The following is a 12,540-nucleotide window of genomic DNA, read 5'->3' as shown; positions in this document are numbered from 1 at the left end:
ACCAGTGTCATCCCAAAGCAGTTGATTGCTATCAGGTCTCATTTCATTCAAAGTCAGCAACAAGTTGCCTGTGTTTATCCCATATAACATATGCTTGTTAATATGCGAGTTAACATACAGCCTAAGACTCAGAGGATAAGATACTTCACCTTAAATTCATGTTCAGCAAGAGATGGGAGGATGACAAAAGGAGTAAAAGAAAGAAGCTTTACTTTCTTTTTCTCTTTGCTTGAGTTGACCAAAGGATGATTCTGAAGTTAACAGAATGTGTTCTGGCCTAAGGGCACAGTAAATGGGTAAGGTGTGCTCTAGGACACCGCTTAAAGTCTCCAACTGCCCTAATGCATTCTCCGGAGTATTCAAAGCAAGCCAGAATGTGTCCTTGTCTGAGCTACATTAGTTAAGTGGAGACGTGATATCACAGCAAAAAAAGGAGGGGAAGAAATGTCCTACAGACTGAAAACTGAAGATCACAGAGAAGCAAAAATTCTTTTCAAAGCTTTTTTTTTAATGACTTGGATAGTGAATACACGTTTTTCAGTTTACCAAAAGAGAGTACAGTACTGGAATGAGTCAGTTATTCACGAATCAACAACTTCACTGAGCTATTTTAACTTCAGGGTGATCTCTGGGTATGTTTATGCTGACAGTTACATATGTGTCTCCAGCTGGTTTTAAAGCAAGATTCACCTACATCCACATTGTTCACATGCGAACACATCTGTAAGAATAAATGCAACCTGGTCTCTGAAGCATGCTGGAGGGAGAGAATCTATGCTGGCCTGGTGCTTCGGTAAGGATAAAAGCTCTCTTTGTTTGGCGTGGATGGATTGAACACGGGCAAACTTAAATCCCTTTCATTCCTATCAGCCAGCGGGCAGACCGAATGCAGCTCTTAGTAAGCACACAAGGATACTCTGAGCCTGACCTGCAACTTGCTGTATGCAGCTCTCAAGCCTGTTCTTCCTTTTCCTCTGTAGAAATACCTTTCTAGGCTTTTGCAGAGTCACCTTAGGGATGAATTTCAACAAATCAGTTAGTGTCCATTCATACCCTTAGAGAGCAATGTGTTAGATGGTATCCCTAGCTCTGACTTCATTCTGGAGCATTTCAATTGTTCAGATAATTTATCTATCTGTCTGGTGCATTTTTTGTTATTGGAGGGATATCGAAAGGTAGCACTGAATGCAGACACCACTTCATAACAGTTCCAGCCAGGTAGTCAAATTGGGATAGCAAAGTGATTCCTACAACACATCTTCTGAAGCTCCTCCACCATAAATATTGCATATGGAGCAGTGAGAACTGAATAAAGAAAAAAATTGAAGTCACAGCATAAACTGTACAACAGATTAATATTAAGATTAGAATTAAGGAGAGTTGGAAACCATAGTCATTTAAGCACAATTTATAAGCCTAATTTCCTGCATGTCCCTCCCAGATAATAAATACTTTTCTTTTGGCTTGGAAAAGCTGTGGAAAAAAAAAAAAAAAGTTAATTTAAGGCTCATTAGTTTATTTTTAGTAGCTTGAGATCTGAGGGATTTGAAAACATTTCCCTTTTCCAATAGAACATGCCTTCCTGTATACCAAGGATGTCCACTGACCTCACTCCCTCCTGGAAGGTGCCATTGATCCATGACAGAAATCCTGTGAGGGCTTTGAAAACTAAATAGGAACCAGAAAAAAGTATTATCATGCTTAGCTGATTATAACGTTGGAAATAAAGTTCAACTGTGAGTTTGCTGGGAAGAAGAAGTAGTGCCTGAAACAAACAAGCACTTCCTGTGTTTGCCTGGAAGAAGCCAATCTTCCCTGTGCTTATATAATAAGAACATTACTAGCTAATTTGCCAGTAGCTGAAAGAGTTTTCTGTTTTTAGCTCTGGGTCTGTGGCAACTGTTTTGTTTTAAATGAAAATTAAATGGGAACATACAGCTAAAAAACCGTCGAGCCGTAATTGAAGTGCATTAGTGGTAATTACGTCTTTCTTTCACTCATCATTTTGACAGAGAAATCCATTACCCCTCCATCTCCATGTTTCCACAAATTACTCTTCCCTGTAGATGTGCGGCAACTGAAGGAAATCATGGCTTTGTTCTATCTTCTTTTTTTCAGTGCAGTCCTGTTCTCCTTGTACTTCTTTCCCTGAGGACACAGCTGAAAATATCAATAAAATGTATAAACAGTTTACTACTTTGATAGGAATAACAGGGGAAAAAAATCATCAAGCATTAAAGTGGAACTGTGAATGTCAGTTATTGAGAGATGTAACTTGTTTGGTGTTGCTCATGGCCATATATCAATTATGTGATTTATTTCCAACTGCATTATCTTGCCAGTGAGAGACACTTTCCTCAGACAGCAGTTTCACCATGTGAGATCCTTTTAAGGGTCATGTCAGTCTGAACACAAAATTTTCATTTCTTTACTTGGGATCTTCTTTTCAAATGTACTTTGGTACTCAAGGAGACTGAATTATCCTCATAGGTCCAAAATATAGTCACTTCTCTTGTTGGTCGACCTGCCTTAGGTGGACTAGCTTAAGAACACACTCATGTAAGATCTAGAAAAGGTCTCTATTAATATTCAGAAATAGCTATTTTATAGAGAGCAGGAATTTTGTAACAAAAACAACTTTCCCTTAGCTGTGGAGGAGATGAAGTACGATGAAGCTTAAATGGGAACTAAGTGAATGTTTCACTTTTAGGTGACTCTCAGGATATGAGTACTTGTCACTTGGAGATATTTCTACTTTTGTTGAAGACTCAACATGGCAGAAGCCAAACTTGCTTCCTCATTTACATTTGAGATTGTTGTGAAAAGTTTTGATAAAGTACCGATAAAATACCAATTATTTCTGAAGTCATTGCATAAAGAAATAGTCATTGCATTAAGAAATATCCTTAAGAGATAGTATCTGGTGACTTTTAATCAAAATTAAGCATATATTTAAATATTGTATTCAGTTACTTCCTTAAGTAAGTGATTACAAATTCATGTTCAGAAAACTCTTATAAGAAATCAAATCATTGTGCATTAAGTTGTATATATGTATGAAAACCATTTTTAAATGTTTTTAGAGTGTCTTAAAATCTTTTTACCAGATGATCTTATTTTTATCCACATGCCTGTAACGTTAGGTGCTTAAGTTTCTAGTAATCCCCCTGTGCAGGGCGCAAAGACAGTGACAAAACTTTAAAATTAATAGCTTTTCTACAATAATATCACCTCAGACTCTGAGAGTTCATTACTTTAGGTTTTTCCAGGCATTCAAAGAAGTTCTATAGAATTCAGAGGTCTTCCTTTTGCAACAGATTTTCCCTCAATTTTGCAACTTTTAGCAATGACGATTCTACAGAGAATAAATAAGAGTTACTCAGAAAATGTGGCTAATGGTATACTTTGTTTCTACAGGGGCATTTTTGTCATACAGTTCCATAATTTGTCACCTGGACACTAGCTTTCAATATGATGGTAGAAAGACACATAGACAGATATGCATAAAATGAGGCGTTCTAAATGAAAAAGTGGGGCTGAGGCTTTGTATGCCTAACTTGACTAATATGATTTTATTTCAACAGGAAAGAAACGTTTAAGTGAGGTATTAAATGTATTGCTCAGTTATTAAGGTATCGTATATATATTTTTTTGCTCTTTATCTTACTTGTGAAGACAAGAGTCTTTGACTTCCATTCTATTAGAAGTTAAAGAATTTGTAGAATCTGTTTTGGCTACCAAATATTTTCCTCTAAGTCTCTAAGAAGATTGGCACTGCCTGTTACTAAAGGAGTAGTGTTGGCATATTTCTACCAGATTTTCCGTATTTGAATCTATTCACAGGACAAAATTACTTAGCAGAATCCATTCTTTTCTAAAATTATACTGAATATTCCTTGGATGTAAATTTGTAATTCTGTGAAGCATGACAGGGACAGTTACCTTAAGTTTACTCTGGGATTCAAATAACGTTAAGGAAAACAAGGTATATTAGTAATATTAGTTTATCAAAATAATGAAGTGGAATGTATTTAGATTCTTCAGGCCATAAAGACTCTCCTCTACATGGCCTTTTTTTCTGTTGTTTTTGGAAAGAGCTGAGCTCATGGTAGTTTCCCTGGCCTTCTGATTGGCTTTAACTGCCTTAAGAAATGTTTTGTAAACTGATACATAGGCTTAATCCAGCCCTGAATTGGCCTGAACTGCACCAACAGAAAAATGGTTTTACAGCAATATGAAAAAGAAAAACAAAAAAGGAAAAAAGAAAGAAGAAAGAAGTGAATAAAATATTATCCAACTGAAATTGCTAATAAAATTGTCAAAAGCAGAGATAGGAATGTCAGGGACCTCAGGACAGTGCCATTTTAAACTGTGCCAATCCTGCTGACAAATACTCCTGTTTTCAAGGGTCTCTATTGCCTGCCTCGGGAAACTGTGGAGTAACAGTGTAGATTATTCCTTCAATGTTCTGCCTATTGTGAAAACTTTCTTAATACCTCATCTTCAGTTTCCTTGTCCGTTACTTGTTTTCTGTGTCTAAGGGGCAGAAATGACTATTCTCTTATCGCTTTTATAAGTATGTTTGTCTTAATCTTTTTTCTTTAAATAACCTCATTACATTTAGGCTTTTTTTTATTATTAATATCTTTTCGATAGTTGTTTCTAGGTTTCCTGTGTTAGTATTAATAATTTAGGCAAGAAGATTGTCTCAGTACCTTACTTTTACGCTTCCGCTAAACAACAGAGAGTTTGTTAGCATACAACTAATTAATTATATCCCTGCTGACTCAGAGAAGAGATGCACGAGCATTATTTCCCTTTCCTCTCTCATGTCTTTCCTCCCTCCTCCGGTAATACTTAAGTGAATTCCAAAGTTACAGTAGGAGTAATATGCCAGAATATGCAGATCTGAGATATCTACCTGAAGAAACGCTTCAGCCAACTCCAGCCTTCTAACAGTTAATCCTCTAATCTAAACTAGTCATCCAGGATGCCTTTGTTCACTGCAGAGAAGAAAGGCATCTTGAGGAGGACAGCTTATCTGCCCTGGCAGCTTAAGGTAGGGGTCCAGTACTGTGGGATGCTTATCCTCTTGAGATCCTTCTCTCTTTCCATGCACAGCCTGAGCACTTGTTCAGAAGCTCTCAATTGTTCAGCTGGACCAGATGTCTGCCTTTAGCTATTGTGACCAGAGGTGGCAACTACTCTTAACCAAACGGTGGACTGTGTAACTGCCAACCTGGCTGTACCACATCATATAGGTGAATGTACCAGACCAGATTATCAGTAAGTTTGATGCCTAAACCATATGTCTAGAGCACGTGTTTTGAGCAACGCCTCAGGAATGGGCATGTTTCGTATATTTTGCACTAGATTCTCAACTGTACCTTTCTTTGCGGTCAGAAGTCCTGACGAGAGCTCTAATGCTCATATAAAAAGAAGAATAGATGGTTCACTAAAAAAAAAAAAGCAAACAGAAAAATGCTGATGGTACTATTTCTTTAACATATTGTCCTTCTCATATAAATTATTTACTAGGTTCAACAGGTTTAAATATGTGCAAACTCAAGTGAGTGCCCAGTCTGACTCTTGCACAAGCTTAGATCCTTTGTCCTATTAAGTATCTGATCCTAAAATATTCCTTATCACTCATTAAAATCTTGTGGCAAGCTCTAATGTGTTTGTAATGTCATGAAGTATTAGAAACTATTCATGGCATATGTTTTGACATGCATTAGCTTATCACAAAATACAATGCGATCAGAATGCTCAATTTCTTTCACTGAAGGTATGGTTCAGTTTATAAAAGTGTAATTAGATGGATGTTATCTTTTTGCCTTATCTTGAGTCTATGCTGAAGTTTAAGAAAGCGTTTTCGTGTGTTGCTGTGTTCACATATACATGAACATTGTCATATTTATGAAAAGTAAGGTAGCACTCTGGAAAAGACAGTCGATTAGCTTGTCTTCAGCTTCTCTCTTAAAGCTGAAGGGAAACTTGAACTCTTATCTAGAGGGAGCCGGTCAACCTAAATGAATGGTCAGACCAACACAAAGCTAACAAGTGAGGTAGATCACTAGCTTGTTGAGAGAGCTCCTGGGTAAATCTGGAAGGTACTCTTGGGCATAAACATGGCGCAGGTGGCACTGCAGCAGCTGAATCCTGCTGTGAAATTAGCCCCTGTAAAATTTAGAAACATATTTTAGCAGGTTAGGTACTTAATTTCCCTTGAAATTTTTTATTTCCAAGAGTTACAAGGGTATTTGCAAATTCTTAATGCAATCAAGGGAAATGAGCTGCCCTAGATCTGAATCTTAGGCTCTTGTGTAAATCCCCCAAGTGCCTTTTAGTATCTAAATGCTTCTGTAAATCTGGTACCAAGTTTTTGGAGTCTGTTGTCCAATGACAATGACAAAACTAGTGATTTAGTAGAGCAGGACTAGACCACCATGTAGTTAACTATCCCATTTTCCAAGCACACATACTAAACAACACACGTTTCTTTTTGGTGACATATAATAAAGTTAATTTTCTTGTTTTAAGAGAGACATATTTTCAGTCTTTCTCTGTATATACATTTACCTCAATAGAGATGTGATTCTATCCTAATTTCCTCTTTTACATTGTGCCTCCTTGTCTTACACATTTTTTCCTCACCTACTGCAGTTCCTACAGGAAACTGATTTCCTCCCACAGTCACCCACACTCCTTCTGTCCCACCAATCAGTATAAGCTCAATTACATTGTTACACAAACTAAATAGAAAAATTAAAAAATAGATGAATTGTAATCTTAGTTTCGTTATATTCCGGGCAAAATTCTGGCATCTAGTTTAGCTGGACCACCTTCCATAGTATTTCACCTTTCCAGAGTTTTGAAGCTTTTATTTTCCTGACAGCCTGTGAAATAGGGAAGAATGAGCGTATTTAATTGTTAGGGGGTGATCACAGTAAAGTAAATTGCAACTTTGCTCCGAGAGCAGAGAGATGCTTAAACTGACTCTTTCATAAGCTAGCTCAGTCCTGGAAGCAAGGCCATGCATTGCCATGCATTGTGGATTTATCCACACGACTTCTGATCCCAAAATGGACCTTTTGTGGACTGTGTGAGCCGGATACACGGACTAGGTCAGTCAGGATTGCCTGCAACATGGTTTCTTCCTCAGCAGAGATGTGTCATGGACAACCTCCTGACACGGGCACTGTAAAACCGTGGGCAAGCAAGGACTTGCACTGAGCTCCCAAGTTCCAGGTTACTATTCTAATCAACAGAGTATGCTTTTGCTGTGTAACTTGCAGTTCAAATGGTAGTGTACCATCTTTCTCCATTGGATTGAATTAAAAATAAAGGGTGTACTTGTCTTGGAGTAGAGAGAAAGCCCAAAGATTTTCCCTGATATCTTGTATGAACTGCAGAAGAAAAAGGAAAAACTTCCTCTAGGAAGGTTAAGGAAGAGCAGACATTGGTTTACAGTGTGATCCAATATTTGGGGGAATGTTGTAGACAGATTCTGGAGTAGATTCATCTCACTTAGCTTTAACTATCTAAACTCTAGGGGTTTAGTCTAAGCTTGTCATCTAAGCTCCTTCTTATAATTGATATATCCTCTGGGGGTGAGAGGGGAGTGAGATTAATCTACCTGTTATTGACTTTAGTAGGTTTGGAATTGCGATTGAGTTTGTAGCAATTAGTGTGTCAGCCAGTTACTACCAAAAAGGGTTAGGAAAAAACCTTCAGCTGTTTACAACACTACCACACAAACACTCTCAGATATCGATGTCTGTTAGACACAGTTTCAGAGGGTGAGTCTGTCCAGGATAAAACTCACCTGAGATGGGTGAACATCCGAGACCTAAAGATGCCGTTCTGTCATTTCAATGTAGTTCTGATGCTAGATCATCCTGGGATTTTCCCCAGGATCCAGCAATGGGTCTTACTAACTGGTTGTGGGAAAGGTAAAAAGAGCATTTGGGCACAATGGTAGGGAAGGCTGGAGAGGATACCTCATCAAGGAAGATTATAAAAGGAGGAACTCGTTGGCAGGAAGTGAGCAAGTCACCCTTACATTGCATGATGAATGTCACATTGAGTTTGATCATATAATGTACCTACTGTTGCCTATTGATTTATACTAGTAATTCTTAAAGGCAAGGCCTGATACTTTTCTATGTGTCTATATAGGTCTTGAATTGCCTGTACAAACCTTGTATATCCTGTAGTACATGAAGTCCGAGTCCTTGGCTGGAGACACTCTCATGTCTTCAGAATAAAACTCAGTAAAATAACTATATGAGCACAACAGGTATGGTAGATGAGGTCTGCTATAAAACATTCTCTAAAACTGCAGTTGATAAAGGTTTTGCAGGGAAACTTAAGTATTTAGTGAGTTTTGGTCTACATGTAGCACCTGAAGCATCACATTAGGAGGCTGGTTAAATTTACAACGAGTTCTAAGGAACTCTAAGGAAGTCAAATCTGTGGAAGATTTGTAAAGCATTAGGTCAAGTCCTGAACGGGAAGTAAATCTATAGTAGGATCTGAATAAAGCTCTCAGCTTATGTGACACAGACATCACATTGGTGCATTTTTGATTGTTCGAAAGAAAGAGAAAAAAGAAATCTCCTCCACACCCTCTCTATATAAACAGCTGAGAAAAGCTGAATTCCCTAGTCCACAGGAAAAATAAAATCTTGGTTCTGGCACCAAAATTGTCTTAATTATACTTTACACTTGACAACTATTTCCTTATAATCTAAACCTCTGCTCCAAATCCCATAAGCATTGAAGCACAGAAATGAAGCTGATTTAAAGCCCCGAGTGTGTTTTGTTCCCTAGCACAAGATGAATAAATTTAGTGTTCCTGGAGGTCAAAACCCACACATTGTAGCAGACTTCTTGTAAATCTTTTAGATAAGTTTAGGATGGCTGCTGTTATTTTTGTAACCTTCCTTTGAACCATAACTTCCTCATCAGGTACTTCATATTCTGCCTCAGAGACATAAAACGCCTAGAAGCCAAGCTATTTCTTTCAGTTCTTTTACAGTACAAAGCAGTTATCCAGCAATCCCTAGGGTCATGCGATATTGCTACCTTTTGCATCAGTTCTTCAGAAGACCGAGCTCATCCCTTATCATTTTTCATGCTAAATTGACAGAACTTACCTGAAGGAGCCACAGGCTACAGCTCATTTTAGATGAAGGCACAGGGGCACACATTGATTGGCTGCCAATTCAATTGTAACTCTGAACAGAAAGATATGCTATCATAGCACCCATTATATGGCTAATATAATGTTCAGGACAGAAATCTAAGCTTTATAATAAATTGAGGACTGAAGAACAGACTTTACCAAGAAGCAGAAAACTAGAATGTCAAAAATGGACATATTAATACTCTATTGTAATTGTGTGCATTTAATTTTGTGACTAATATTTTATGGTCTGTGCAAATGCATATATATGTTTGGGTATTTAATAGACTGGATAATAACTGGATAACCATTTTACAACTGGGAGCTGTAAATTATCCGCTTTCCTGCTGCCTCGTAGTTTCATGAGGCTAAATGTATTAAAAACCATGAAATCTTTAAATACCATAGTGCTGGAGGTCAAAGGATTGTCTAATTATAATTTCATATTGTGCAGAAATCATTGTTGCATTATTCACTCCTAAACTAAACTTCATTTAGCATTTTTGGCTAGTCTTTATCACTCCCCTCACAAAAACGGTTCCAGGAACATTAACCAGAAGAAGTTAACCAAGTCCATTACCCCGATCCAGAACAAAACGCCCCCTAAACCCAAATGTTTGCTCTTTTTCTTTCTTTCTGAAACCTGAACCTCACACTCTTGGCTGATTGGTGGTGACTTCACCTAGAGGGGGATGAGCGCCACCAGATTATGCATACTGTATCTTCTAGGTTTATGTCCTTGGAAGCTGGGAGGTACAGATCTGAACCTTCTCAGTTTCAGGGGGGTGAGGCTTCCACCCACATCTCCAGATGAATAGTCCAACATTAGGCTAATAAGTGAAACATATGTGACCTTTTCTTCCTTTGGCAATATTTTAGGTAAAAGTGGCCACTGTTACTTTCCTTGTCTTTTGGGGAGCCCCAGGTTTTTGGATCTTATTAGATGCTCTCAGAGCATGTGTACCAGACCGGGCCCTCTGGGAGACTTAGGCGACCTCATTTGTAAATCCCAAACAGCTTCAGGTAGCTATTTGGTACATAAATACTCATCAAATACTGATGCTTGTGTTACATTAACAGGTAGCACAAGTTTTTAATTGCCTAATTAGGTTTCTAGGTAAACATCTTGGTGTCTATGCACCATCTGGTACATCAGCAGTTGGGGGGGGAGTGGTCTTTGAAACTGCGGCATTTTTATGGAAGAAAACTGCATAGTAGGCAAGTGGCTGCTGTTTGGATCTTACCTCTGGCCTTTAAACAAAATTAGAAATTCTACTGCGGGTGCTGCCAAGCCCATGAACATGTAAATTCTATGTGTATTTACCCTGCGATGGGGTTTTATCTTGTTGTTTTGCTTAAGGAATTCACTGAAATTCAGAACTTTTCCAGTATTACTTCAAGAAAAGTCACGGCATTTTTTGGCAGAAATGACAAATGGCAGTCACCATTTCCAGGAATGTGATATTTTTAACATGCTGAGGCAATAGAGTCGGGGGCAGATTTGTCAAAGTTACTTATTTTACGGGGTGACATTTAGCATGAACAGGTTAGCAAATGGCTTGAATTTGTCTAAGAAGAGAAAATTTGAACTGTGACAATAAACATCCCAGCAGAGATAAAAGGAGCATTTAAAATTGGCTTCATTAAACTGCAATTATGCCTTCTACTTTTGGTTCTCAGTAGCTTCAGTGAGACCTTTGTAGTGTTTGTTTTTTTTTTCTTTTTAAAGAGGAATCAAAAGGACTACTACTCTGAACTGAGAAAAGGTAAAATCCTATAATTATGCACTCCTGAGTTTGCCTCCGTTTTTGCATTTCTTAATTTGTCCTTACGAAGCAGGCCACAGTAAAATCTCAAACTACAACAGAGGAACTCACAGAAAATACACGTGCCTGTGTATACAAAAGTATATCAAGTCATCTATGTAATCCATAGGCCTTGGGCTGCCATGCACCCAAAAACATCTTTTGGTGTAATAGCTTATACCTCTCAATTGCACTGCTTACCAAGAATAGTCAGAACAGCCATGTCTTCTGTTTTAAACTCTGCACTTCCTCCCTGCAGAGTTCAGAGTCGTGGAGCTATTCCCTGAAAGGGAGGAAACCTCCTATGACCAGTCCTATGTTCAATTTCTTGAATACTTTATCCCATGAGTCTCATCCGGAGAAGTCTATATTCAAAGAAAGATGAACATTTAAATGTCAAACAGATCTGGGATACACCACCGAAAGCAAACCAGGTAACTAGAAAATTGTGTGTGTTAATTGTTTAAATGTGAAACACGCACACAAAGGCTTCCACATTAAGCCTGCTGGGATCTTAGGTAGCATGCAGCACCTTTATAAACCTTTTACATTTCAGTAAGTTTTACCTTAAGTGAACTCAGCACAAAGAAAAGTTGTCATGAGCTCACCCTGAAATGCCTGCCTAAGAATGATTCAAAGAACAGCTCAATCTGTTCTTAGCTGGAACAAATTGTTCAAAGAATCAGACTGATTAAAAATCATAGGCACCGTTAATGCAGAGTGCCGATTCCCCCAATAACATGCTTTTTTCTGACATTGGCTACATCTATTTTGCTTATGTACAAATGTCAAACATACCATACCAGGCATCTAATCACCTAAGTTATACCTCTCAAGGAATGAGTTAAAGATATGTTTTCTGGTTCATTGTATAATGCAAACTGATCTCAGATACCTAGGCAGCCAGTAACTAAAGAAAGGGAGATGATGGCTTTAGGAACAAAATAAAGTCTTAGCAGGAAAACAGGGAACCATAAGATCTCTCAGGAAGAAATAATAAACAGCTCAGTTCAGCAAACGGGCTTGAACAGAGCTTGGTCAACAATTCTTGACAGATAATTTGCTTGACTAACTTTTTCCTTTATACTGTAAATCAGCTAGTTTACTGAATGTGTTTTCCATTCAGAAGTATGTGAAGAACTGCTTGTGGATACTGAATGATTTCTCCAAATGTTTCTGGAGTCACTGCAATTACAGACACTATAAAGTCAGTATCTTCTCTGAATGCTCTATAGCGATCAGTTTAAATTAGGTATTCTGGGAAATATGCAGGAAGAAATTCATTTGCAAAAATATTCCCGCATCAAACTATTCTGTCACACCCAAACAAATGGAGTAGAATCCTTGAAAAAAGTTCAGCACTGCCAATCTGCTCTAGTATTACCTCCTCTAACTTCGAGTGACATGGCATTCCATCTATGTTCATTAAAACATCAAATGGTTAGCATATGGATAGAACAGAGTCAAACCAATAGTCTTTAGGAATATTTCCACCAGGATAAAACCACCCAATGTCAGTTTTTAACAGGATTCTGTTTTGTTTGA

General features: G+C 38.0%; 1 long non-coding RNA gene across 1 annotated transcript in view; it reads right to left on the bottom strand.

Annotated features, from left to right (window-relative positions):
* Positions 1 to 2,026: 2,026 nt before the first annotated feature.
* Positions 2,027 to 12,540, bottom strand: part of LOC104145357 (uncharacterized) — a 34,536-nt gene continuing 24,022 nt past the window's right edge. The window contains exons 3-4 of the long non-coding RNA XR_694312.2: positions 11,197 to 11,360; positions 2,027 to 2,160 (exon numbers count right to left, since the gene is read on the bottom strand). This is a non-coding gene — a long non-coding RNA (uncharacterized lncRNA). The remainder of the gene's footprint in view (positions 2,161 to 11,196; positions 11,361 to 12,540) is intronic.

This window comes from Struthio camelus, chromosome 3, assembly GCF_040807025.1.
Source record: "Struthio camelus isolate bStrCam1 chromosome 3, bStrCam1.hap1, whole genome shotgun sequence".
Lineage (NCBI taxonomy): Eukaryota > Metazoa > Chordata > Aves > Struthioniformes > Struthionidae > Struthio > Struthio camelus.
Note: the sequence above shows the minus strand (reverse complement) of the source record. Positions and strands in the feature narration are given on the sequence as shown.